Raw genomic sequence first — 27,522 nt, 5'->3', positions numbered from 1 at the left:
CATGGGCACTTAAGGCAGGCAGAGGGGCAACGGATAGGATCCAGGGCTGGAGTCTTCCTTCACCCCAAGATCCTCCCCCAACTGCAGTCCATGTGGCATCTATCACTACAGCCTCTGCTCCTCTGTTTGGTGACAAGGAAGAAGACAATGTGTTCTCAATTCTGCAGGATTTCCTTGTGTGTAGCAAAGTGGAGACAATGTCCAACTCATTCAAGCACCACAAGGCAGGGAACAAAACCATTTCTGGCCCAATGAAGCTGCAAAAACGTTCTGTAACAGATGCCCCGTATCACCCCATCTCCTGAGGAGATGACGTGTCTCATTTGTAAGTATAGGTGACTCTCAGCTTATGGTGGGGTTAAGTTCCAGTGACAGTGCCTAAAGTCAAAATGGGAGGTAGTCAAAACATGTTGGGTTCAATGGTAGTTGGGATTGCAAAAGTTTCCAACCCACCTGATGCTCACACCCATTCTGCCCATTTTGCAACGTAATTTTCAAGTTGCCTGTTCTAGAACTCTTTCGTGGGGACCTGAAGTAGGCAATCAATGTTAAGGAGTGTCTGTGGGACCAGAAAAACCTGTTGGCACTCCTGGGCAGACATATTGTAGGTTTAAATTCAATACACCAAACGGCAGGTTTGAAGGTCATGATTTATTTGCCATTTCATGGTTCTGGCAGGTTCTCTGAGGCAATGGGGTGTTGTTTGGGGTGCCCCATGAAATCTGGGTTCTGGGTTCTGGGTTAAAGGAAGAAGGAAGCAGAGGTGGCATGCATTAGGCCTTTGAGATATTTTGATGAACCTGCTTAGCATATGGGTTGATTCCAGTCTCCTTTTTAGTTTTCCATGACCAGAGTTGCCTCTTCACCTGTGAGGAGAAAGAAGAGGGGAGGGGAGGGGAGGGATACCTCCCAGAGATCAACTGAAACTTTCTCTACCATGCAGGCAGCAATCACAGAATTTGAGATCTGGGTGGGACTTTTAGTCTAATGCCTTCCCATGGCAGAAATCTGTAGCATGATACCCTCACTCACAGCTGGTCAGCCAGACTATGTGCAGACTCGCCCTCTCATCCCCATACATCCATCCTTAGGGAAATGGATCTATTGTCTCACTGGCCCCTTGCATTCCATCAAAATCACCCCCCCCCCCAACTTAACCCCATGAGATCCACTCTTGCCCTTTAGGATTGCAAGGAACAATTTTTGGCCTCAATTTTAATCATGGGAGGCAAATCAGATTTACGGATGCATGGAGATTATTGAATGCACTAATTATCCTTGTACCCCATCCCACACAATCTACCAGTCCAAACCAACCTGCTCCATGCTCCCATCAGAACTTGAGGTCCTTGTCATTCTCAGCCTTTGAAATGCCACTCATATCTTCTCCCTCAGCAGCTGATCTTCGGTAAGTACCAAAAGGACAACCCTTTAAGTAGGGAGAGATACCACTTAATGCGTGTGAGTCACATATTTCAAGATGGTTTGACTGCTTCAGCTTCTTCTTCTAGATTCTAAGCTTCACTGTGTACAGAATCACATGCCCAGAAGGGACCCATGGACATCATCTAGACTGACCCCCCACCCAACAGCTAATGCTGCTCGTCTTAATAATTTATTCTTCAGGTGAAACACAGACAGCTCTTTTGACAGCTCCTCAGAACACTTTAGTGTCCAGTGTTTGGAGTTTTGTTTAACCAGTTACACACCAGAATATTGTGCCTCTCAAGGAAGATTGGCAATTAAAATTAAGGAAATATGCAGAAATGGCAAAACTCATTGGAAGAATAAGAAATCAAGAAGAGAGACTTCTTAAAATAGAATGGGGTAAATTTATTGCCTGTTTGAAGACACATTCTAAACAAATTAAAATATTGGCGGTTAAGGGAGAATCTGTAAATATATTTGAATTGGATATGCAGTAATAAAAAGATATGAAATAAATAAACGCAGAAAACAGAGGAGAGAAATCGAGGAGAAGGTAAATTCTACAAAGGTTCTGTTTTTCTTGTCAAAATATTTGGAAAAACTGAGAATGAAAAATAAAATTATATTTGAAAAAAAGTATTGTGCCTCTCAAGGAAGGTGGATGCCGCAACCAATGGTCTGAAAGGATGGTTTTTTTATTTCATACTTACTGGCTCCTTCTTTTTCAAAGTCACCGGCGCTGGGGTTACCTGAGTCCTTACACTGCAGATGACAGCCAGAACAAATAACAAGATCATCAGATGCTTCATGGTGGATGGAAATGGATCCTGCTTCAGATCAGCTGAAAGGAAGCTAAGAGGGAGAGACGGGGGGGAGTCTTAATATGATCATAGTGGTGATGGTGATTTATATCCCACCCCACCCCCTAAGCTTACAGCTAAAAATGCAAAACACAAGTAAAATATGGAGAGCTCAGACATATGAAGGATTTTTATTAATAAGCAATTAAACTGCAATAGAATTAAAACAAAATCTGTTAAAATACAGATAATAAAATCAATAAAAACATCACAGCATTATAAAAGGGCTTGCAGAATGAACAAAAGGAGACTGTTTGGGATAGGCGTGGGTGGAAGGCAGGAGGAATTCTCAGCACAGCACTAGTTGAGCCAGCAGAAGGAAGGAAGGAAGGATTTCTTACCAAGCAAGTGCTGTTTCTTCTAGGATGAAACACGACTGCTTTGGCAGAAGCCAGCAGACTTCTCAAACAAAGAAATCTACCTTTGGCTGGGTTCCCTAGTCAAGCAACTGTGAAAGATTGGTGCTCAATCGACCAGGAAGACAAGTTAGGGAGCGTCCTATGACTTGCTGGTCTAAAGGCCTTCTAATTGTTGGTTCTACACCCCAAAGGCCAAACAACACATTCACATCACTTGTTGGCATCTGTTCAAGAGTAAAGCTAAGCTGCTGGAGAATCATGGTGCCTGCTGTGGCTGCAGAAACCAGTAATGTTGTTGTTGTTGTTGTTGTTGTTGTTGTTGTTGTTGTTGTTTGATTAGATTTATATACCACCCTTTGTTGTAAGATCTCAGGCAGGATAAAAACCAGTAAATAAGTAAATCAGAATAGCAAAACAATAAACTCACCTTCCCACAGATACATTTAAAAGGCTGTAGATTTTTAATCCACTGAAGGCCTGTTTGAAGAGGGAGGTTTTGGCTCGGTGCCTAAAAATCTATAATGAAGGTGCCAGGCAAACCTTGGGGAGCCACTACAGAGTAGACCCATAAAAGCAATGGAAATAAATGAAGAAAAAAAAGAAAGATCATACGTGCAAATCCTGACTAATCTCCCTCTTCAGATCTGGGTTTCCTCTTGTTATAGCATTCTCAACACAGAGATTGGGCATATCTGGCCTTTATTAACCATCCTTGATGTGCATGTTGTGTTGATGTTACACGACAAGGAGCATTCATCCTGCATTCCTTCTGAATATTTTTTTTGCAGAGTGTTCCTGCATCTTTCTATTCTGCACTTCTTCAGGCTAAACATTGCAGGGTATTTTGACATTCCGTTTCAAGCTGCAAAACATGTGTTTCTTTTCCAAACATTATTGTGCCATGGCAAGGATGAGGAACCTTCAGCCCCAAGGAAGCCCATCCCATTTCACCCATTCTGGGCAAACTTCCCAATCACCTCACATCTTATCTAAGGTCAGGTATGGACAGATGCAAAGGTGGCTGGGCGGGGGCAAAAGGGGTCTCTGGAGCACCAACTATCAGCTGATCCGTGTCCCTTTGGAAGCCCCAAGTGCTGAGCTTCTGCGTGAAGCAAAGGGCTTTTGAAAGGGGCAGGGGAAACTCCCCAATGCAGGACTTGGAAGCCCCCCAAACCAGCTTGTAACCTCCCAACATCATCTTCACAATTCCCCACTAATCTCCCACTTCTGATCGGGGTGCCTCATGGTGCATTTGAAATATCACAAATTGGTGGGGGAATATTAACCCCCAGCTTGTACCGTGGTACCTCGGGTTACAGACACTTCAGCTTACAGATGCTTCAAGTTACAGACTCTGCTAACCCAGAAAGAACTAAGAACTTTGCTTCAGGATGAGAACAGAAATCGCACGGAGGCTGCAGGAAGCCCCATTAGCTAAAGTGGTACCTCAGGTTAAGAACAGTTTCAGGTTAAGAACGGACCTCCAGAATGAATTAAGTTCTTAACCTGAGGTACCACTGTACTTAAGGACATGGTTGCATGACTAACGTCTCTTGTCATTGGAGAACCAATGAGGTGATGAGAAATGTGAAGTGCTTTGGGGAAGTAACTCCCTGTGCCCTGTAACAGCTTGTCCCTGGCTGAACGAGTGTGTGAGTTTCAAACATCAATGAGCATCTTAATCTTGATTAAGATCAAGATACTGATAATCTGGATATTTAAAACAACCAAAGGTGGGTTCTTTAGCTCAACACATCTCTTGACTTCTCTGAAAGCAAACTTCCTTCCATCCCTGGAGAAAGAGTGAAAGACCACTAGCTTGATAAGAATCCCATTTTCTCTTTCCCTCAGCAGTTAGATTCAACCCAGTGCTGTCCTGGCTGTTCCCCAGAAATACCTGGAAAAAAGAAACTGCAGATGGAAATGCTCTGAGGGATGAGGAAATGTGGGCAAATATCTCCTGAGTGGAGTGCTGGGTTTTATGGCACTTTTCAAATGCCTGATGTGTTTATTAGTGCCCTTTCTTTTATTCTGAAAATGATTTTATCATGCAACTTTATGTATAATTGTGTTTAAATTAGTGATTAACAGCATATTCCTTAATATGTTATGTATGCTTCTTTTTAAAGTTACCTTTTATTGATGCTCTTTAATGAATAGTTTTAGATGGTCCCTTTTGCTTAGGAAGCACCAAGTCAGTTTCTGTCTGCATGCCTGTCTGAGAATTCACCAGAAGAGGGTCAGTATTTTCTTTAGAGAAGGGGGCCATCAACCAGATTGGTAGGCAGGCAAATGTTGTCCCCATCTTCACAAGGGGAAAAGCAGAAGATGCAGGGAACTACCAACCTGCGATCCCTTATTTACATAACTATCTACAGTATCCCCCTGCTGGCCCAGGGTGAGAACTTCAGTACATAACAGAAAGAGGACATATCCACATGGTGCTGACCCAAAACCTTGCGCATACACTATGTAAAAGTTCACTACCCCCTCATCTCCCCCCCACTCTTCTCCCCCAAACTTATACTGTACACATCAAAGTCTCAAAAAGAATATAAAGTCAGATCAAAGGATATATAGTTTTGCAGACTTTATGATCTGAAAACAGAACTGGTGTATGTACTAACCCAAGAAAATGATTATATCATGTCTCACATATAACGTTAACCAGTCATTCTACCCAAATTATACATAATACATAATTATACATAATTTGGGTAAATTGACTGATTAACGTTATATGTGCCTCAGATAAGGCCAACTGCTTCCCAGCTCTGCGTTATGGTTCCTGTTTTCAGCAGCAATTGGAGTTGGGATTGTCTCCAGCTTCAAGGGTTCTCATCTTTGCCAACCCCTTAGTGTGTTTTGTTCTGCAGATAAGATGTCACTTTGACTCTTCCTGGAGTTTAGGTAGGTTGAGGAGCAATTCAGGCCAGGTCTTTTAAGGTTGGTTGGAGACAGTTGCACTGCTACCTGATCCAGCACTAGCACTTTGAATGATTTGATCTCCTGGCGACCCTCAGCTCAGTCCCTCTGGCCTGAAGGCTCTTTGGGGAGCAATGGCACTGCTAGAGATAGAGAGCCACTGGAGGTCAGCTGGATTTTCTATGAAAGTATGGCTGCCTAGACAAAACAAGAGACGTGGCATTCTCAGAAAGATTAGCTTGCTGGAATTGTGTGGAATGATGAGAAAGTTTCTAAAGGCAAATCTGATACAGCATATTTGCCTTCTGCTCTTTACATGAACAAGAATGCACATGGACAACCCCAAGGTCGCTATCACCTATGGAAGCAAAGGCTCTGAAAAAACTTAATATGGAGACTAACTGGCCAAAATACTGGGAAATTTTGGAACAGGAGGGCGATAAATTGAAACTGCAGAGCTATGAGAAACTTAAAGATAAGGTGCGGGATTGGTTACACTACTTTCAAGTAAGAGAGGCCTACAATTTGGATAGAAAAATTGGCTTCCAGGTGGAAAAATTAAAATTAGAAACAGAATTGTTAGAACCCAATGCTAAGATATTATCAAGAATGTATAACCTGCTGTTGAAATGGAATACTGAGGAGGAAACGGTAAAATCTGCTATGATAAAATGGGCACAAGATGTTGGACATACCATTATGTTTGCTGACTGGGAACAGTTGTGGACCACTGGGGTTAAATGTACGGCATGTAATGCCTTAAGAGAGAATATTATGAAAATGATATACAGGTGGTACATGACTCCAGTCAAGCTTGCAAAAATCTATCATTTGCCCGATAATAAATGTTGGAAATGTAAAGAAACTGAAGGTACATTCTTTCACCTTTGGTGGACGTGCCCAAGGATTAAGGCTTTCTGGGAAATGATATATAATGAAATGAAAAATGTATTTAAGTATACCTTTCTGAAGAAACCAGAGGCCTTTCTCCTGGGCATGGTCAGCCAATTGGTGTCAAAGAAGGATAGAACTTTCTTTATGTATGCTACAGCAGCAGCAAGAATACTCATCGCAAAGCATTGGAAGACACAGGACTTACCCCCTTGGAAGAATGGCAGATGCAAGTAATGGACTATATGGAAATGGCAGAAATGACGGGCAGAATCTGAGATCAGGGAGAAGAGTTGTTGGAAGAAGACTGGAAGAAATTTAAAATCTATTTACAAAAACATTGTAAAATTTTTGAATGTTGATCACATTGAAATGAAATGAATGGGTTCTAGTAAAAAAGGTAAAATAAGAATATGAAAGAAGGGATAGATATTAGATGAAAATTAGGAACAAACAATATGTGAAGAAAGATAATTAAGGATAAAATTAATAAGAAGGAATTTGGTAATTAATTTCAAATTGAATACAAGAAAGGGGTGTGTGAGGAAGTCAAGAAAATAGGTTTATGAATGGTAAGAAAGTAAAGAGAGGGATTTTCTTTTTGTTAACTTTTTGAATTTTCTTTTAGTGTTTTAACTTTTTTCTTTTATTTTTGATTTTTTTCTTTTTTCTTTTTATTCTTATATGTCAACTGCTTGTTTTTAATGTATTCTGATTTTTTTTGTACGCTTATATTAATTTGTGTTTTTCTTTATGTAACTTTTTTCTTTGATAAAACTTAATAAAATTATATATATATATATATATATATATATATATATATATATATAATGCACATGGACTACAACCTCCAATGAGTCAGGCCGCAGAGTGGAGGGCATCCCTCAGTAGCCTACATGCTGCACAAGAACTTTTGCTCATATCAGAGATGTGTTCTACGTCTTACTCTAAATCATCAGTCAAGTATGATTTAGTTGAGATTCCTGCATTGCAGAGGATTGGATGATCGTCAGGGTTCCTTGCAATTCTACAATTCTATGATTCACTTCCTCAGATGTTTTGTGATACTATCCTTTGTAGTATGACTCTAAATGCTGTTCTGGATGTTACTCTTGTGGCTTCTATTGCTCCTTATTTATTGTTTTCTGAATCTCAGTCAAAATATAATTGCAAGTTCCTCCTCCTTCTCCTTTCAGTTGATCCAAAGCCAGCACCAACACCAGCTCCATCCATCATGAAGTGTCTTGTGATCTTGCTGTCTGTTCTGGCACTCGTGAACTATATGCCATGTGTGGGTGGAGCGGCCTGTACGAGGGCGGCTGTAAGTATGAAAGGCAAAGGAAATCCTTTCACATGATTGGTGGGGACATCCTTGTACCTGAGGTTAGTTCTGGCACCTCTAGCTGGGTGCCACTGTCACTAGAAGAGAACAAGGGATGTGTTCAAAATGAGTTCCGGACTGTGGAGAGGCATGGCAGACTGGCAGACATGGCAGACAGATGATAAAATCCAAAACAAAAGAAGGCCAGAGTCCCGCTAGGAGACATTCAAATAAGGTAGAGGCTCAGTGACTCAGGAAACTGCAGTCAGTTGGCCTTCAGGAACTTTTGCAACAGGAAAATGGTACAGAGGCTCTCCTGGTTTTAAAGCTCAGAAAAGGCCGATAGTAGGGATTTGTTGAGCTCCAGGAAAACTCCATCTTCATGACATATGTGTGCTCAAAGCAGGAAACTATTCTCCATTCTCTACTATTATCTGTTATCATCTATTGTGATTACTGCACTTAGTATGGCCATGCTCCCTAGCCTGGTGCTCTTCAGATTCTGTGGATCCTACAACACCTCTGGCTGTTGGCCAAGCTGGCTGGAGCCGTAGTGCAAAACATCTGGAGGGCACTTTGTGCATTCAGGAGGGCTGCTGCTATTGCACAATCAACCACTCGGCTTCAATGTAAGATCGTGGCTAATCCATCTGCAAACCAATTATTTCAATGGGTGTCCATTTCTTGCTCATCAGTGGTCCACGACGTCTTCACTGTAAACCTATATCCACTGTAAACCTACATTTTCAGGACTTAAGCTGTGTCTCTTTCTATCTTTAGGGTGTAAACATATGTCGCTCTGGATATAGGGTGTATAAGGTTGGAAAACGTGGCAAAGGTTGGTTTTGGCTGGAAGATTGTAGGGGATGGGGTGAAATGATAGTGAGCTTTTGGGATAGTCTCCATGCTTTGTCATATCTCCTTTCTCCTCCAGTGAAGAAATAATAATAATAATAATAATAATAATAATAATAATAATAATGCCCTTCCACATTGAGAAATGAGATCAGCACTACCCTTATGGTCCTGATCAGGAGTCCCCAAATATATTTGTCCTGAAGGCACATGAGAGAGCAGGAGAAAGTGTTGCAGGCATAACACACTCACAAAGGCCACCTGCACACTTCAATCCATTCTATGGGCTTCAGAAGAAATGTCCTTTCAGCATGCTGTTGGGCGTTGGAATGGACACCGGAACCCAGGCATGGTGGCATCTTGATGAATGTGGCCATCTTTTTGCACTGTTCTGCTCATCCCAATTCATCCTGTTCCTCTAGCTGTGGTGCAGCAGACAACAATTCAGCAGGTGTAGCTTCCCTAACAAAGAAGTATCCATGATGGGAGTTTATTGACTTGCTGAATTTAGGACGTTTGCTCAGAGATTAAACAAAGTAGAAGCTGTTCTAGGAAGATGAGAAGGCAATCAATAGAAGGGGTTTGGCAGAGGGTAATGAGTGTGATCAAAGACCTAGGAGGAAGGGTTGTAGCAATGGAAGGTCATAACCAACTAAAAGCCACTGGAATTCATGGACCTAAGCTAGGCATGTTCTTTAACATCAGTGGGCCTACTTCAATTAGGACTAACATTGGATTATTGGAGCCTACTCCTAGGGGCCAAGGTTCCTTCACCCTCCCAAATAAAAAAATTGAGGGGGCCGTGCTGTCTCTTAGTTGATGGGCGTAGCCATTCAAATGGTATGCGTGTGCCACACCTTGTGATAGCCTTGCCCTCCATATTTTATTTATATTCATGTTCATTGGCTACAACACAGTCTTGGTTTAGCCTAGAGAAGGGAAGAGTGAAGGGGGAGGGGAGAGCACTCTTTGCATCCATGGAGGGCTGTCAGTTGGAAGTTGGCAAAGACTCATCGTTTCCTGGTCAAAGGGGAGGCATGGGTCTTTCAGGCATAAGTTACAGGAGGGTTGATTTTGGTGGAATATTTGGAGGCAATTCCTCAGAGTAAAATCAGTGGGACAGTGGACTCAACCCAAAGAGAGTGGTGTTTTGGAGTGAGAAAACAAGTATGCAAATTGTCCAGACAGCCACATCTTGTGGAGTTTCAAGACTCCTGTCTTGGGAAGAGGCTGGACTAAGTAACTTCCAAAGTCCTTCACAGCTCTCAAATTCTGTGCTTGCTGCCTTCTTGGTAACTGGCTGCTCAGAGGAATGCCCTCTACTTTCTCCTCAGAAGTAAAAAAGATGTAAAACCCTGAGAAGATTGCAATCAAGCCAGATGCTCAGCAGGTTCACCAAAAGGCACATCTTCACGGCCTGACACCTCCACTCTACTCCTGTCTTCCTTTAGCCCTGAATTCAGATTTCATGGGCAGTAGTAACCCCTAGTTGCCTCAAGGGACCTGTCAAAACCCAGCAATTGCAAATAAATCATGGCCTTGAATCCTGTTGTTTTATGTATTGAATGTGAACCTACAATATGTTTATCTAGAGGTGCACCCAACACGCTCTGAAAAGAGGACACAGATGTGCAGAGAATTTGAAAATGCTTCATGTCATATTCTAAGTTGAGTTCCCTTCAAAGGTGCATTAGTGGGCCTGAAAGTATGGCTCTGTCTGTCCACACTGATAGTTTTTATACCTGGTAGACAGATTGAGGACAGGCGGAGCTTTTTTCTAGAAGTGAATCTGCTAAAAGAAATGTGTAACCTGTTGAATTTCTCCCAGACACACACATCAGTTAAAGCCACAAGAAACCTCCTTTCCCCCCAGTTCCCAGGAAATCTTATGCCCTCTGACTTTCTGAGCATGCAAAGGGTGCATTTCCCTCACCACTGTACCGGGTGAGATCCCATGGTCAGTGTTAGGGAAAAATCTAGGTGTGAGGCTGCTCAGTCACCCAGCTCATCGGGCAGAGCCCGCGGGTCCCTGCGGAATAAAGGAAGGAGTCCAGCCAACCGGAGCAAATAGCTGTAGACCAAAGTTTATTGCACAATAGGGTCAAAGAGCAAATTTTGAACCCCGAGGATGGGGTGACAAAGACTTTTAAAACTTTCCCACCACATCCCAGAATACAGTTCGAAGGGGAGGGGTTAACCTTGGCAAACATGTCCAGACAAGTCCTTGGCACAAGATTAGCATAAGCAGACATGGCAGGGCAAGACTCAGGTATAAGATTAGCATAGACAAATATGTCTTAAGTACCACCACCCAAAAGTACAATAGAAGTTCCTTTGCATGTCTGGAGCTTGAGGCGAGTCAGGTGATGAGATTTGGCTTCCTTTGGCTAACAATGAGCCCAGCAATTTTCACCTCTGGGAACTTCCCGGAGTTCTTTTTCAAGGGGAAAATAGCTTTGGAATGGAAGAAACTGGGGAAGGAGATGATTTTATATTATTTTAAAGCTAGGTAACTTCCCTGAACTGTCAAGTTGGAAGGATACATTCAGGGATAATATATGTAATATGTAACTTTAACCCTTTAATATGTAACCCCCAATATCCGTACCAGTCAGAAATACTCAATGATGGCATCACAATTGGAACTAGGGCATATAAACTGAAGGCATTTGCAGATGGTTTAGTTTTAACAGCAGAAAATCCTTTGGAATTGGTACCAAAAGTATTAGAGAGACTGAATGAATTTGGCCAAGTGGAAGGTTTTAAGTTAAATAAAGGGAAAACCAAAATGCTGATTAAAAATATGATAGAACAAAACAAAAAAAGAATAGGAACAAATGACAGAATTAAAGATGGAAAAGAAAGTGAAACATCTAGGCGTCTGGTTAACATCAAAAAATAGAAATTCATTTCAAGATAACAATGTAAAAGTGTGGAATATGGAAATATAGGGTCAGCGAAGCTCAGATGCTGACAGGGAGAGAACAGTTAGCAGCAGAGAGCAGAGAAGAGAGGGAGAGCAGCTGTAATCTGAGCTCTGACAAAAGGGACAGACAGCTGTGTGAGAGCTCCGATAGTGAATGCAGGAAACCGAATCTCGAAGGTTCTCAAAAGTGGCAGAAACGTGTGAAAGATACTGGAAGAGAAGGTGGCGGCTTCCATGCTGGGGAAGCGGGAGGAGCTCAGTCCAGGCAACTCCATTTTCTGGGGAGGACGATGAGTAGAGGAGCACCGTCCTAGTTTGTTCTTTTAGCAATAAATAATTAACAGCCACGACTTCCGGGTTAGCGCCATCGGTGAATGGCGGAGTTCCTCCGACCGGAGGAACTGGCTCCGTGGAAACTGGGTCTTCCCGCCGCGGTGAAGGTGGGAACCCGCTAGAAATCCCAGTGGAGGAAGCCTGGGAACGTGGGGTTCAGCAGAGAACCAGGAGCGCCTCCCCTATTCGCGGGGAACCCCATTTTGGGGCTCCTGAGCGAAGTAGGGTGAGCAGCGCGGTGCTGTGAACTGATCGCTACTTTCACGGAGGGAAGCCGCATAGCCATTGCCGGAGAGCGCTGACTTTTTCCTGTCGACAATTGGACTCTAAACAAGTACCTGTGAGTAGAAACGGAAAATTGGATCAAGAAACATCCTAATTTGGCACCGAAGCGGGAAGGTTCAAAACAGGAAGTCCGCCTTCCGCTTTTTGTAAACAGACTGAAGCAAAAACCTTGTAAGCTAATAGCCTGGAAAGTTGTTTTGTAAAGGTCAAAATTTTCTTCATTTTTAACCACTAAAACCCCCTTAGAAGCAGGAGAAAGGGGGGGGGAATTTGACTGTTTAAGCCTGCAGGAGAGGGAGTAAAGGAAAATAGGTTTCCACCGTCTCAAACCTGGGAACGGGGGTCAGAGACAGAAATTGTAGGAGACGTCCATTGACTGTGAATGGAACATTTTGACAGATAGTTAAAAAAGAGAAACAAACTGATTCCAATGTTGCCTTTTGTATCTTAAAGAAACAAAATATTTGAAAATTGAAAGTAACTTTCTTTTATTGGACATGCTTTAAAAAGACGGACACAAATAGAAATTGTCTCCTCTAGAGGGAGCTTGTCAAATTGTTGCTGCAGTTTACTTGGGGACTTCACAGCTGCGAGATTAAGATCGTGGAAACAGACTGCGACCTTGAATAAAAATGTGTTTGGAAGAAGTCTTGGTGCTTGCTTTTTGCAAGACAAGCGCTTTGTTGGAGCAGCTGCATGAGAAGATGGATTTGATGAATGAGAAGTTGGATTTGATGACTGTTGTAGTCAGGGAATGTGGACAAACAGGGAATACTGACACAGAAATCATACAGGGACCAACTCAGGAAACTGGTTCGACTGAGCAAATGCAAGGGCAGATGATAATGGAGGAGGTTGCGATTGTACCTCAAGCAATACAGATTGTACCTCAAGCAATACAAATGGAGAGATCCGAGGCCCTGCAGGAGCATAAGCCGCTGTTTTGGAAGATTGAATTTGGAATGGGCCAGAGGGAGTCTGGAGATGAGGAGGCTCTTAACTTTGGAGGGACTTTGAAATATGCTGTTAAATATTTTTTGGATTATATTGATGACTGTGGGGAGTGGGACTGTGGGGAATGGGCTGGTCTGATGAGGGGAGATGGAGATAATTATGGGCTGAAATCCCCCAGAGACCTACTCCTCAATGGGTATAAACAAGAAGAAGAAGATCTGCAGAAGGGGCATGGAAGAGATTTAAGAGCCTTGGACATAAGACTACCAGGTTGATGGACTAGATGGAATGGACAGTAGGGACTGACATAACCCGAGACCAGGAAGAAGGGACGTTGGATGAAAATTGGAAGAGTTTATAAAGAAATTTTTTTACTTTGGGAACTAGTGTAAAATTAATGAATATTAGGGAAAATGTTGGAATGAAACTGTCTGGCTTTAGTAGAAATGATATAAGGATTTATGTATAAATAAGCATTACGTTTTACGTTTTAAGGTATTTTACGGTAAGATAAGGTAAAAAATGAAAAAGATGGAAAGAAATAATGGAAAGGGTTTTCTGAAATTGCTAATTGAATTAGAATACAAAAAAGGGAGGTGAGAGGAGGTCAGGGAAACAAGTAAATGAAAGACAAGACATGGAAAGATTGAAATGTTTTTAATTGTTTTTATTTTTCTGTACTTTGTATTTTGTTTTTTCTTTTTTCTTTTCTTTTTCACTTCTGTAATGTTTTTGAAACTTTAAAAAGTATTATTTTAAAATATATATATAAATAATTAACAGCCAGAGACATCTCACGGTTGTGGGAGAGACCACAAAGAATGAAACTATCTCTGATGGGGATAATCTCAATGATAAAGATGAACATGCTACGAACAATGTTATTTTTGTTTCAAACAATTCCGATAGCTCATGGAAAAGGACACTTCAAACAATGGCAAAGGGATATATCAAAATTTGTATGGCAGGGCAAGAAACCTAGGATTAAATATAAATTGTTAACAGATGTAAAAGAAAGAGGAAGACTTTCCCTGTCAGACTTAAAATTATATTATGAAGCTTCCTGTATCTGTTGGCTTAAAGAATAGATAGGTTTGGAAAATCCAGATATATTGGATTTGGAAGGATCTGATAATAGGTTTGGGTGGCACGCCTATCTGTGGTGTGAGAAGGTGAAAATACACAAATGGTTTCTGAATCATATAGTAAGAAAATCATTATATTTTACATGAGAAAAGTGTAAGAATTTATTGGAAAACAAGACCCTGTGGTGGATATCACCGCTAGAAGTATTAGCAGTTAAAAAATTAAATATGGAAAGAAGATGGTTGACTTATAGTGAGTTGTTAGAGGAAGGAAAACCAGTTGAAATTTGAGAAATATGAAAATATAAAGCATATGTTTACGGACGTGATCCAATATCAACAAGTAAATGATATATTTAAAAGAGATAAAAAGGTAGGCTTTGGGAAAGAAATCTCCAGAATACAAAAAAGATTTGTTGGAGAATAATGAAAAGGTTCTATCAAAAGTATTTAAATTGCTGTTGGAGTGGGAGACAAAAGATGAAGAAGTGAAATCAATAATGATACATTGGGCAAAAGATGTGGGGCATAATATACAATTTGAGGCATGGCAAAAGTTATGGAAGGTTGGTTTAAAGTTTACAGCTTGCAGTGCGTGAAAGGAAATTTATAAGAAAGTGATGCATAGATGGTATTTAATTCCAGTCAAACTTGCAAAAATGTACCAAAAAATGTTGAATAAGTATTGGAAATGTAAAGATAATGAGGGTACATTTTTACCTAGGAAGGAATGTGGGATGAATGCTAATTGTCATGCACTGTCCACACAGCATCCCCTGTAGGTATGCTTAATAAATGCCAGATGTCCCCTGACCCTCTGTGTGATCCTCTGTGTGAGCTTTGTGGAAGGAAATTGGGAGGAAGCCTCAGTTGAATGCATCACCTGGAGGAGACCCCCCTCAACCTGTGATTGGCAGGCACCAAGGAGAGTCCATGTAGTGGCCAGGAGCTGTTGAGCAGCTCTCTTCATGGGCACTTAAGGCAGGCAGAGGGGCAATGGATAGGATCCAGGGCTGGAGTCTTCCTTCACCCCAAGATCCTCCCCCAACTGCAGTCCATGTGGCATCTATCACTACAGCCTCTGCTCCTCTGTTTGGTGACAAGGAAGAAGACAATGTGCACCAAATGATAAAAAAGAGGACTTTTACAAAGAGTTAGAGGAGAAGCTGTTTGAATTTATGGACCAAAAAATAATACTAATGGGAGATTTCAATGGGGTAGTTTCCCTACAGATGGATAGAACGGAAAGGAAATAGGTAACGAATCAAGGGAAACTGCCCCAAATTTTTTTCACACTGATGGAAAACAATCATCTAATAGATATATGGAGATTAAAACACCCATTAGAGAAACAATTTAGCTACTTCTCAGAACCAAATCAGAGTGCTGGACAGACTGACTATATTTGGACTTCTTGAGATTTGTCAATGAGAGTAATAAAATCCGAAATTCTTCTGAAAACTATGTCAGATCATAATGCAATAACATTGGAAATGAAAGCTAAGGAGGAGACCTTATTAAGTGGTGATTGAATGATGGGTTATTAGATAAACTAAGGAGTGGACATTAATGTGGTATGGGACGCCTCAAAGGCTGTAATAAGAGGATTTTGGATACAGCAGAACTCAATCCAAAACAGATTGAGAGAGAAGAAAGAAGAGTTATTAAAACAAATAGTATGCAATGAAAAGAAATTAGCAACTAATCCAAAAGATAATCAAGATAAACAAAATATAAAAATGTTGCAGACACAATTTTCAATACTGATAAACCCAGAGATTGAATGGAAAATTAAATTCTTAAACCAAAGAAGTTTTGAGTTCGCAAATAAACCAGGAAAATTGTTAGCCTGGCAACTAAAGAAGAGACAAAAGCAGAATACGATAACAAAACTAATAGTGGAAGGGAAAATAATAGAAAACCCAGGAGAAATAAGGAAGAATTTTCAAAGATTCTGTAAACAATTATATAAAAAAGAAAGAGAAGATGAGGAAAAAATAGAAGAATTTCTGGAAAAGAATAGGTTGTAGAAAATTCCCACTGACAAAAGGAACCAATTCAATTCCATTATTACAGTGGATGAAGTAAAAGTAGCAATAAAACAAGCAATAATCGGAAAGGCACCAGGACCTGATGGCTTGACAGCCAAATATTATAAGAAATGTACGGAACAACTGTCAGCTCCTTTAATGGAGGCAATGAATAACATTCTAATGGGGAACAAAATTCTGGAGACTTGGAAAGAAGCCCATATCACATTGATTCTCAAACAAGACAAGGATTTGAGGCAAGTGAAAAGCTATAGGCCAATCTCGCACCTAAACAATGACTACAAATTATTTGCTCGTATTTTGGGCAATAGGCTTAAGAGGTATTGGGAGAGGAGATTGGAAAGAACCAAACTGGATCTTTACCTGGTAGACAGATGAAAGAGAACGTTAGAAATATAATTGATATAACTGAATATCTGGATTCCAGGAGAGACAAGCAAGCCATCTTAATGTTTCTGGATGCTGAAAAGGCATTTGATAGTGTGTCTTGGCATTTTATGAAAAGAAATTTAGAAATTATAGATATGGGTAAAAAATTCTTAAATGAGATTTGGGCTATTTATTCGGAACAATATGCTAAACTGATAATTAATAATAGCCTTACAGATAAAATTGAGATAACAAAGGGAACCAAACAGGGGTGTCCATTATCACCATTGTTATTTATAACAATATTGGATGTCCTGTTGAAGAAAATAGAAGCAACAAAAGAAATAAAGGGGATTGGTGTTGGATCAAATGAATATAAGCTTAAGGCCTTTGCCGATGATGTTGTTTTGACACTAGAAAAACCAATGTCCGGTGTAGTAGAAGCTTTGAAAAAGATAGAAGAGTATGTGCAATTAGCAGGTTTTAAGCTGAACAAAAATAATACAAAAATATTAACCCAAAATGTGGACAGTAAAGAAATAGGTGAATTACAACAAAAGACAGGAATGACAATAGAAAAAAAGGTAAAATATTTAGGAGTCTGGCTCACATCCAAGAATATAAACCTCATTAAATATAATTATGAGAAGGTGTGGAAGGAAGTGAAGAGAGATTTGGAGATATGGACCAGAATGAAATTATAATTGATGGGTAGAATCTCAGCTATCAAAATGTACGTGTTGCCGAGACTGCTGTTTTTATTTCAGACAATTCCGGTTATCAGTGGAACAAAACAATTCAATGTATGGCAAAGAAGATTGTCTAAATTTATCTGGCAGGGAAAGAAGCCAAGAATTAAGTATAAAATATTGACAGATGCAAAAGAGAGAGGCGGTTTACCCCTGCCAGATCTTAAGATTTATTCCGAGGCGGCGTGTTTTTGCTGGTTGAAAGAATGGATAACCTTGGATAACTCAGATATACTGGATTTGGAGGGATTTGACAACAGATTCAGGTGGCACGCCTACCTGTGGTATGATAAGGTTACAATGCACAGAGGGTTTTTGAATCATACTGTTAGGAAATCATTATACAAGGTGTGGAGCAGACATAAAACATTATTGGAACGCAAAACTCTGAGGTGGCTCTCACCTTTGGAGGCCTTTGCAGTAAAAAAGAAAAATGTGGGAATGGAATGGGCGACATACAAAGACTTGTTGGTGGAAGTAGATAACAAAATAAAGCTAAAGTCATTTGAAGAGTTGAGAGGACAGGTAACTGATTGGTTGCAATACCATCAGTTACATGTTTAGAGAGGATCATAAAAGAAATGGATTTGGAAGTAACAAATCTAAATTAGAGAGAGAATTGCTGAGTAGTAAAATGAAAATACTGTCGAGAATGTACAGGTTATTACTAGAGTGGCACACAAAGGATGAAGAGGTAAAAAGTGTTATGATTAGGTGGGCCCAGGATTTGTGGCACAATATTGATTTTGAAAGGTGGGAAAAACTGTGGACTAAAACCATTAAATTTACAGCATGTGTGTCACTCAAAGAAAATATATTTAAGATGGTGTACCGATGGTACATTGGGACGCAGGTGGCGCTGTGGGTTAAAGCCTCAGCGCCTAGGACTTGCCGATCAAAAGGTCGGAGGTTCGAATCCCTGCGGCGGGGTGCGCTCCCGCTGCTCGGTCCCAGCGCCTGCCAACCTAGCAGTTCGAAAGCACCTCCGGGTGCAAGTAGATAAATAGGGACCGCTTACCAGCGGGAAGGTAAACGGCGTTTCCGTGTGCGGCTCTGGCTCGCCAGAGCAGCGATGTCACGCTGGCCATGTGACCCGGAAGTGTCTCCGGACAGCGCTGGCCCCTGGCCTCTTGAGTGAGATGGGCGCACAACCCCAGAGTCTGTCAAGACTGGCCCGTACGGGCAGGGGTACCTTTACCTTTACCTTACCGATGGTACATTACACCTGCCAAACTCACTAAAATGTATAGAAATCAAGATAAAAGTTGTTGGAAGTGTAAGGAGAAGGAGGGGAATTTCCTCCATATGTGGTGGACCTGTTCTAAAGTGAAAGCCATTTGGGACACAATATATAACGAACTGAAAAAGGTTTTAAAATATAACTTTAATAAAAAGCCAGAGGCATTTTATTAGGTTTAATTGGACAGGAAATACATAAAAGAGATGTAAATATGTTTATGTATGCCACAAAGGCTGCAAGGATACTTCTGGCTCAGAAATGGAAGCAGCAGGAACTCCCAACATTGGAAGACTGGCAGGTCAAGATGGTGGAGTACGTAGAGATGGCTAAGTTGATGGGGAAGATCCAGAATCAGTGTGACAAACTGTTTTAAAAGGACTGGAACAAATTTATAATTTACATGAAATAAAATTGTAAACATGTTTGTAGGCTTGAACTGAAATGTTTTGTAATGCAAATATATGGAACTGCTTTACAGATAACAAGGTGAAATATTATAATAATAAGACAGAAGGTAAACAAGTGATTATAGAAATGTGAAAAATATAGAAAGATGTGTTGAAGTCAGAAGAGGGAGGGAAGGAGGTCTATGCTCTTATAGAGTAATGTATTAAGTTAAAGAATTATGTAACAAAATGTGAACATGATAAACGTGGAAAATTTAATAAAAATCAGTTGTTGTTTTTTTTAAAAAAAGAATATTTTTTTTGCAGCGTGTTCCTGCATCTTCCTATTCCGCACTTCTTCAGGCTAAACTTTGCAGGATACTTTGACATTTATTTTCATGCTGCAAAACATGTGTTTCTTTTCTAAACATTATTGTGCCAGGGCAAGGATGGTGAACCTTCAGCCCCAAGGAGGCCCACCCCATTTTGCCCATCAGACAATTCTGGGCAGGCTTCCCAATCACCTCACATCTTATCTAAGGTCAGATATGGACAGGCGTAAAGGTGGCTGGGCGGGGGCAAAAGGGGTCTCTGGAGTACCAACTATCAGCTGTTCTGTGTCCCTTTGGAAGCCCCAAGTGCTGAGCTCCAGCGTGAAGCAAATGGTTTTTGGAAAGGTGCAGGGGAAACTCCCCAATGCAGGACTTGGAAGCCCCCAAAACCAGTGTGTAACCTCCCAACATCATCTTCACAATTCCCCACTAATGTCCCACTTCTGATCGGGGTGCCTCATGGTGCATTTGAAATATAACAAATCGTTGGGGGGGGATATCAACCCCCCACCTTGTACTTAAGGACTGAATTGCATGACTAACGTCTCTTGACATTGGAGAACCAATGAGGTGATGAGAAATGTTAAGTGCATTGGGGAAGTAACTCCATGTAGCCTGTAACGTCTTGTCCCTGGCAGAACGAATGTGTGAGTTCCAAACGTCAATGAGCATCTTAATCTTGATTTAAAGTACAGATACCGATCGTTGCTCAGAATGGCCTGACTGGCCCAGAGGGGATGCTGAATGGGCCAAATTGGGACCATGTGGTTCACCTCCCTTGACCTGCTCCATATGACATGAAGGACAAGCAAGTTTGAGGAAAATCTTTGTTCTGATTTGGGAGTGGGTTCCAGGGCCCAACCCAACTGAGAGCCAGTGTGGTGTAGTGGTTAAGAGCGGTAGTCTCGTAATCTGGGAAACCGGGTTCATGTCTCCGCTCCTCCACATGCAGCTGCTGGGTGACCTTGGGCCAGTCACACTTCTTTGAAATCTCTCAGCCCCACTCACCTCACAGAGTGTTTGTTGTGGGGGAGGAAGGGAAAGGAGAATGTTAGCCACTTTGAGACTCCTTAAAGGGAGTGAAAGGCGGGATATTAAATCCAAACTACTACTCTTCTTCTTCTTCTTCTTCTTCTTCTTCTTCTTCTTCTTCTTCTTCTTCTTCTTCTTCTTCTTCTTCACATATTGGGGCCAGAAAAACCTGTTGGCACACTTAGGGAGGAATAACCAGCTGCACAAACATGAGATGTGGGGGGGGGGCACCTGACTTGTCAAGTAGTGCAGGTGAAAAGGATCTCAGGGTCTTAGTAAACAACAAGGTTAACATGAGTCAACAATGTGATGCTGCAGTAGAAAAAGTGAATGACATCCTAGTGTGCATCTGCAAAAGTATAGTGTCCCGAGCAAGGGAAGTAATAGTACTGCTCTATGTTTCCTTGATCAGACCACACTAAGAGTACTGTGTCTAGCTCATGAAGTTCAAGAAACGTATTGATAAGCTGGAATGTACTCAGAGGAGGGTGACCAAGATGATCTCTAGTACGGTGTCTAGTTCTGGGCAACACAGTTAAAGAAGAATATTGATAAGTTGGAATATATGTTCCCTTGCCCTCTCTCACACACAACTTTTAGAAAAGAAATGCAGTTTTAGGGGCTAGAACTGCAATATGAAAATGCCCTGCAAAGTGTGACATGGACAAATAATGAAATGGAAGTTGTAGAAATACCCTGCAAATAATCAGGAAGGAATGTAGGATGAATGCTAATTGTCATGCACTGTCCACACAGCATCCCCTGTATGTATGCTTAATAAATGCCAGATATCCTCTGACCCTCTGTGTGATCATCTGTGTGAGCTTTGTGGAAGGAAATTGGGAGGAAGCCTCAGGTGAATGCATCACCTGGAGGAGACCCCCCTCAACCTGTGATTGGCAGGCACCAAGGAGAGTCCATGTAGTGGCCAGGAGCTCTCTTCATGGGCACTTAAGGCAGGCAGAGGGGCAACGGATAGGATCCAGGGCTGGAGTCTTCCTTCATCCCAAGGTCCTCCCCCACCTGCAGTCCATGTGGCATCTATCAATACAGCCTCTGCTCCTCTGTTTGGTGACAAGGAAGAAGACAATGTGTTCTCAATTCTGTTGGATTTCCCTGTGTGCAGCAAAGTGGAGACAATGTCCAGCTCATTCAAGCACCACAAGGCAGGGAACAAAACCATTCCTGGCCCAATGAAGCTGCAAACACTTTCTGTAACATATGCCCCATATCACCCCATCTTGCCAAGGTTGTCCTGGCTATTGATTCTACCTGTGTTATGGTTCGTCTGTTAAATTGCATTGCTGTTTGGAATGAGACCTCCTCAGCAGATGACGTGTTTCCTTTGTAGGTACAGGTGACTCTCAGCTCATGGTGGGGTTAAGTTCCAGTGACAGTGCCTAAAGTCAAAATGGGAGGTAGTCAAAACATGTTGGGTTCAATGGTAGTTGGGATTGCAAAAGTTTCCAACCCACCTGATGCCCACATGCATTCTGCCCAGTTTAGAACGTAAGTTTCATGTTGCCTGTTCTAGAACTCTTTCATGGATACCTGAAGTAGGCAATCAATGTTAAGGAGAGTCTGTGGAGCAGATGTAAAGTTCTGTGGTGTAGCTGTGGTGTTAGAGGGATACGGAATTTGGTTCAGATCTGCTTCTCCCCAGTCCTATCCCCACATCACCACCCTGCTTCAAGTCACATCACCAGCATATGGTCCTGTCCTTCTGAATTAGCACACAGCCAACCAACCAGGAGTGCAGGAGACCAGCCAGAGCAGAAGGAGACCTCAAGAAAAGAAGGGTGCACAACTGCCAGCAATCAGCCTAATCTCCTGCAGCCCTTAGCCCGTTTCACAGGGGTATCAATGAAAGAGGAAAGAAGGGCCAGGGGATGGCTTAGGGAGTGGGAGAGGGAGTTGGAGAGCAAGGGAGAGAAGGAGATGGCATAAACAGAGAGAAAGGGAACTGCCCCACCCACCAGCATGGGGCACAGGGCATACCAGGACTTGGGTGGACTGGGTGATATTTCACTGTTTTTGAATGTATTTGCATTGCCCTGCTTTTCGAATTGCCCTCCCTGGACTCCTTGGGGAAGTTAGGCAGAATAAAAGTGCATATGTGATATCAATTGATTGGCAGCTGGGTGTGACTTGCTCAGAATGGCCTGACTGGCCCAGAGGGGATGTCAAATGGGCCGAGTTAGGAAATTGTGGTTCACCTCCCTTGACCTGCTCCATATGACATGAAGGACAAGCAAATTTGAGGGAAATCTGTGTCCTGACTTGGGAGTGGGTTCCAGGGCCCAACCCACATAGTGGGACCAGAAAAACCTGTTGGCACTTCTGGACAACATATTGTAGGTTTACATTCAATACACCAAATGGCAAGTTTGAAGGCCATGATTTATTTTCAACTTCAGGGTTCTGGCAGGTCCGCTGAGGCAAAATCTGTAGCATGATACCCTCACTCACAGCTGGTCAACCAGAATATGTGCAGACTCGCCCTCTCATCCCCAAACATCCATCCTTAGGGAATTGGATCTATTGTCTCACTGCCCCCTAGCATTCCATCATAATCACACACCCCCAATAACTTAACCCCATATGATCCACTCCTGCCCTTTAGGATTGCAAGAAACAATTTTTGACTTCAATTTAAATCATGGGAGGCGAAAACAGATATACAGATGCATGGGGATTATCCAATGAACTCATACCCCACTAATCTCCCAATTCAGATCAGGGGTGCCTCATGCTGCATTTCAACTATCATAAATTGGTGGGAGAATATTAACCCCCACCTTGTACTTAAGGACAGAGATCCATGACTTAATGTCTCTTCTTATTGGAGAACCAATGAGGTGATGAGAACTGTGAAGTGTTTCGGGGAAGTAACTCCCTGTGCTCTGTAACGGCTTGTCCCTGTCGGAACGAGTTTGTGAGTTCCAAACATCAATGAGCATCTTAATCTTGATTAAGATTAAAATACTAATCATTTGGCTATTTAAACCAGCCAAAGGTGGGTTCTTCTGCTCAAGACATCTCTGGACTTCTCTGAAAGCAAACTTCTTTCCATCCCTTGAGAAAGAGTGAAAGACCACTAGCCTGGTAAGGACCGCATTTTCTCTATGCCTGCAGCAGTTAGATCCAACCCAGTGCTGTCCTGGCTGTTCCCCAGAAATACCTGGAAAAAAGAAACTGCAGACGGAAATGCTCTGAGAGATGAGGAAATTTGGGCCAGAATCTCTTGGGGGGAAGTGCTGGGTTTTGCAGCACTATTCAAATGCCCAATGTGTTTATTAGTGACCTTTCTTCTATACTGGAAATGATTTCATCATGCAACTTTATGTATAGCTGTGTTTAAAGGATTGATTAACAATCTATTATTTAAACATCTTTCTATTTAAATATGTTATGTATGCTTCTATTTATGTATGCTTCTATTTATTGATAGTCTTTAATGAATAGTTTTAGATGGTTCCTTTTGCTTAGGGAAGCAACAAGTCAATTTCTGTCTACATGCCTGTCTGAAAATTCACCAGAAGAGGGTCAGTATTTAATAAAAACATTCCAAAAGGGGGTGTGAGGTTTCCTTATGGTTCCTGTTTTCAGCAGCAATTGGAATTGAGATTCTTTCTAGCAACATGGGATCTCATCTTTGCCAACCCCTTGGTGTGTCTTGTTCTGCAGACAAGACGTTACTTTCACGCTCCCTGGAGTTTAGGTAAGCAGAAGGGCAACCCAGGCCAGGTCTTTTAAGGTTAGTTGGGGACCCTTGCACAGCATCAGGTCAAATCTTTTTTGTTAAAATAATTTTTATTAACAGGCCAGTCACATCACATTATTCAAATAAGCAGACTTTGAAGGAACTTCAAAAAGGTTGTGATGAACTAGGAAAAAATCATCAAGAAGTGAAACAACAGGTCTCGGAACATGAAATAAGACTTTTAGAATTGGAATCAGTGAGATGAACAAGTTAAATCTGCTATGATTGATTGGGCAAGAGATGTGGCTCACAAAAGAATGATGGAATATTGGGAGATGTTATGGAAGAAAGGGGTTAAGTTCACGGCATGTACTGTATTAAAAGAAAATATTATGAAAATGATGTATAGACGGTACTTAACCCTGGTGAAACTAGCAAAAATCTCTTACACTAATGATAACTTATGTTGGAAATGTAAAGAGAAAGAAGGCACTTTTTAATTATGTGGTGGACGTGTTCCAAGGTGAAAGACTTCTGGGAAAAGATTTATAATGAATTTAAAAAAAATGTTGAAAAATACATTTATTAAGAAGCCAGAAGCCTTTCTACTTGGAATAACAGGATCAGAATTGCCCAAGAAGGATGTTAGACTGTTTTTGTATGCCACTACAACAGCAAGACTTTTATTAGCCAAAAAATGGAAATTGCAAGTAATACCGACAATAGAAGAATGGCAGATGAAGATGATGGACTTTTCGGAGCTGGCTGACCTGACTGGAAGAAAGAGGAGGAAACACAAGAAGATTGGAAGAAATTTAAAGAAGATATAGTGAGATATTGTAAGTTAAGATAATTAAGAAATCCCTAGAAGTAACAGATTAGGCTAAGGGATAGAAAAAGATTGATAACAAAGATTATTATCGATTGCAATTGGAAGTAAGGTTAAGAAGTTAGTAATGAAAGAAGATACTGATGTTATAAATATGAAATTGGGAACTGCTAAATATGTTATATGATGAATTCCAGATTGGAGGGTGTTGAGGAAGTCTTTTAGCAATGTAAATACACCAGGGAATAATAAGAAGAAAAAATTCTTTTATTTTGTGTGTTTCTATTGTTGTTAAGTTTTTATGTTGTGCCAAATGTATTTTTTTCCTATTTTTGTTTTTGTCTATGTGTTATAAGAGAAAACTAATCATTTTTTTGGAGGTCTATTCTTAACATGAAACTGTTCTTAACCTGAAGACCACTTTAGCTAATGGGGCCTCCCGGAGCACGATTTCTGTTCTCATCCTGAAGCAAAGTTCTTAACCTGAGGTACTATTTCTGGGTTAGCGGAGTCTGTAACCTGAAGCATCTGTAACCTGAAGCATATGTAACCCAAGGTACCACTGTATTAGTTTACCGGAATAGGGTGGATTGAGGAGTAAGTTTCTAAAAACAAATATGACACAGCATGTTGGCCATCTTATGTGAATAAGAATGGACATGGACTACAACATCCAATGAGTCAGGCTGCACAGTAGAGGGCATCCCTCAGATGTTTGGTGTTATTTTCCTTTGTAGTACCACATTGTTGTAGATATTGCTCTCGTGGCCTCCATTGCTCTTCGCTTGCTGTGTTTTCGGGAGTTCAGTAAATATATAATTGCAAGTTCCTCCTGCTTCTCCTTTCAGTTGATTCAAAGTCAGTGCCCTCTCCATCCATCATGAAGCATCTGGTGATCTTGCTGTCTGTTCTGGCACTCATGAGCTGTGCAATGGCCCAAAGTTGCGCATGTACAGTGAGTAGGTAAGTATGAAAGGGAAAGGAAATTGTTTCAGATGCTTGGTGAGGACATCTTTGTACCTGGAGAGGCATGGCAGACTGGTGTGTAGCAGATCATAAAATCTGAAACAAAGGAAGACCAGAGTCCCACAAGCAGCACTTCAAAGAGAGTGGAGTCTCGGGAACACATAAATGGGCACCCAGTTGACCTTCTGGAAATTCCTCAGCAGGGAAAAGGGTAGAGAGGGTCTCCTGGTTTTAAAGCTAAGGAAAGGGAGATACAGTGGTGCCCCACAAGACGAACGCCTCGCAAGACGGAAAATCCGCTAGACAAAAGGGTTTTCCGTTTTGGAGGCGCTTCGCAAAACGAATTTCCCTATGGGCTTGCTTCGCAAGACGAAAATGTCTTGCGAGTTCCTGCGGTTCCCCCCCTTTCCCCCCTTTCCCTAAGCCGCTAAGCCGCTTATCAGCTGATCCAGTGATAAGCCGCATAACAGCTGATCGCTAAAAGCCGCTAAACCGCTAATAGCGCTAATCCGCTAAGCTGTCAATGGGCTTGCTTCGCAAGACGAAAAAACCGCTATACGAAGAGCCTCACGGAACGGATTAATTTCGTCATGCGAGGCACCACTGTAGTGGGGATTTGTGAAGTCCCAGGAACATTCCTTGTTTATGACGTAGGTGTGCTCAAAGCAGGAAGCTATTCTCCATTCTCTATTATTATTGTTATGATTACTGTTATTAGTGTGCTCCATGCTCCCTAACCTGGTACCCTTCAGATTGTTTGGATGCTACAACACCTCTGACTGTTGGCCAGGTTGGCTAGACCTGTAGTGTGAAACATCTGGAGGGCACTTTGTGCGTTGAGGAAGGCTGGTGTCATTGCACAATCAACCACTCTGCATCAATGAAAGATTGTGGCTAATCCACCTGCAAACCTACTAATTTGATGGATGTCAATTTCACTGTAAGCCTACGTCCACCTCAAAGGACACTCAATAAATAAATAAATAAATAAATAAATAAATAAATAAATAAATAAATAGCTTAGATTCATGAAATCTATTTAGTCATGTCCACTGATGCAAATCCAGACTACTCTGAGGACAGCGAAGATGGGATACAGTGCATTCTTGTTTACTAAGTGTCATGAATTCTCTTAAATAATAATTAAGGATAGTTGTTTCTGCTGATATCCAAACAAACATTCCAGGAAACAGAGGCATGATTGTTGCGGTGGAGGAAGCTGAATAGCTGTTCAATCATTTTAAATATGTACTGGCGTGTCAAGGAGTCTTGATAACAACGAGCGTAGTTAATTAAAAAGAAGATTAATTGCAAGAAAAACCAGATTCCATCTGAGCAGCAATCACAGCCGCCCATCTCTAAACCAAATATCTCCCTTCTAAGGGTGGGTGGGTGTTTCCTACAGCTGCCGAGATCTTGGGGTACAGGGGGTCAGCTCCTCCCCTTCTCTGACAATGCTCTTCCGTTGTCATTTCCTCCCTCTGAACTGCTTTCATTTCTAGTCTCTGTATTTTGTACTTCACTGGCACACTATAATCCCCTGACTTGCAATTGACTCTATCTCTTCCTGCCTGCTTTCTCTAGCTGACTGTAAATCTTCCCTGGGTGCTGGTTCATTCATGACATGGAGATTCATACTCAGA

The 27,522-nt window shown here is 41.5% G+C and overlaps 1 long non-coding RNA gene across 1 annotated transcript; it reads right to left on the bottom strand.

Annotated features, from left to right (window-relative positions):
• Window positions 1–663: 663 nt before the first annotated feature.
• LOC310849758 lies at window positions 664–2,925 on the bottom strand. Its single transcript, XR_014567063.1, has 4 exons — window positions 2,630–2,925; window positions 2,139–2,280; window positions 1,318–1,429; window positions 664–866 (listed from the first exon to the last, which is right to left on the bottom strand). It is a non-coding gene; the product is annotated as an uncharacterized lncRNA (long non-coding RNA).
• Window positions 2,926–27,522: the final 24,597 nt, after the last annotated feature.

This window comes from Podarcis gaigeae (assembly GCF_964106915.1).
Source record: "Podarcis gaigeae genome assembly, chromosome: 8".
Taxonomy (NCBI): Eukaryota; Metazoa; Chordata; class Lepidosauria; order Squamata; family Lacertidae; genus Podarcis; species Podarcis gaigeae.
The sequence above is the reverse complement of the archived record's forward strand: the minus strand, read 5'-3'. Positions and strand labels throughout refer to the sequence as shown.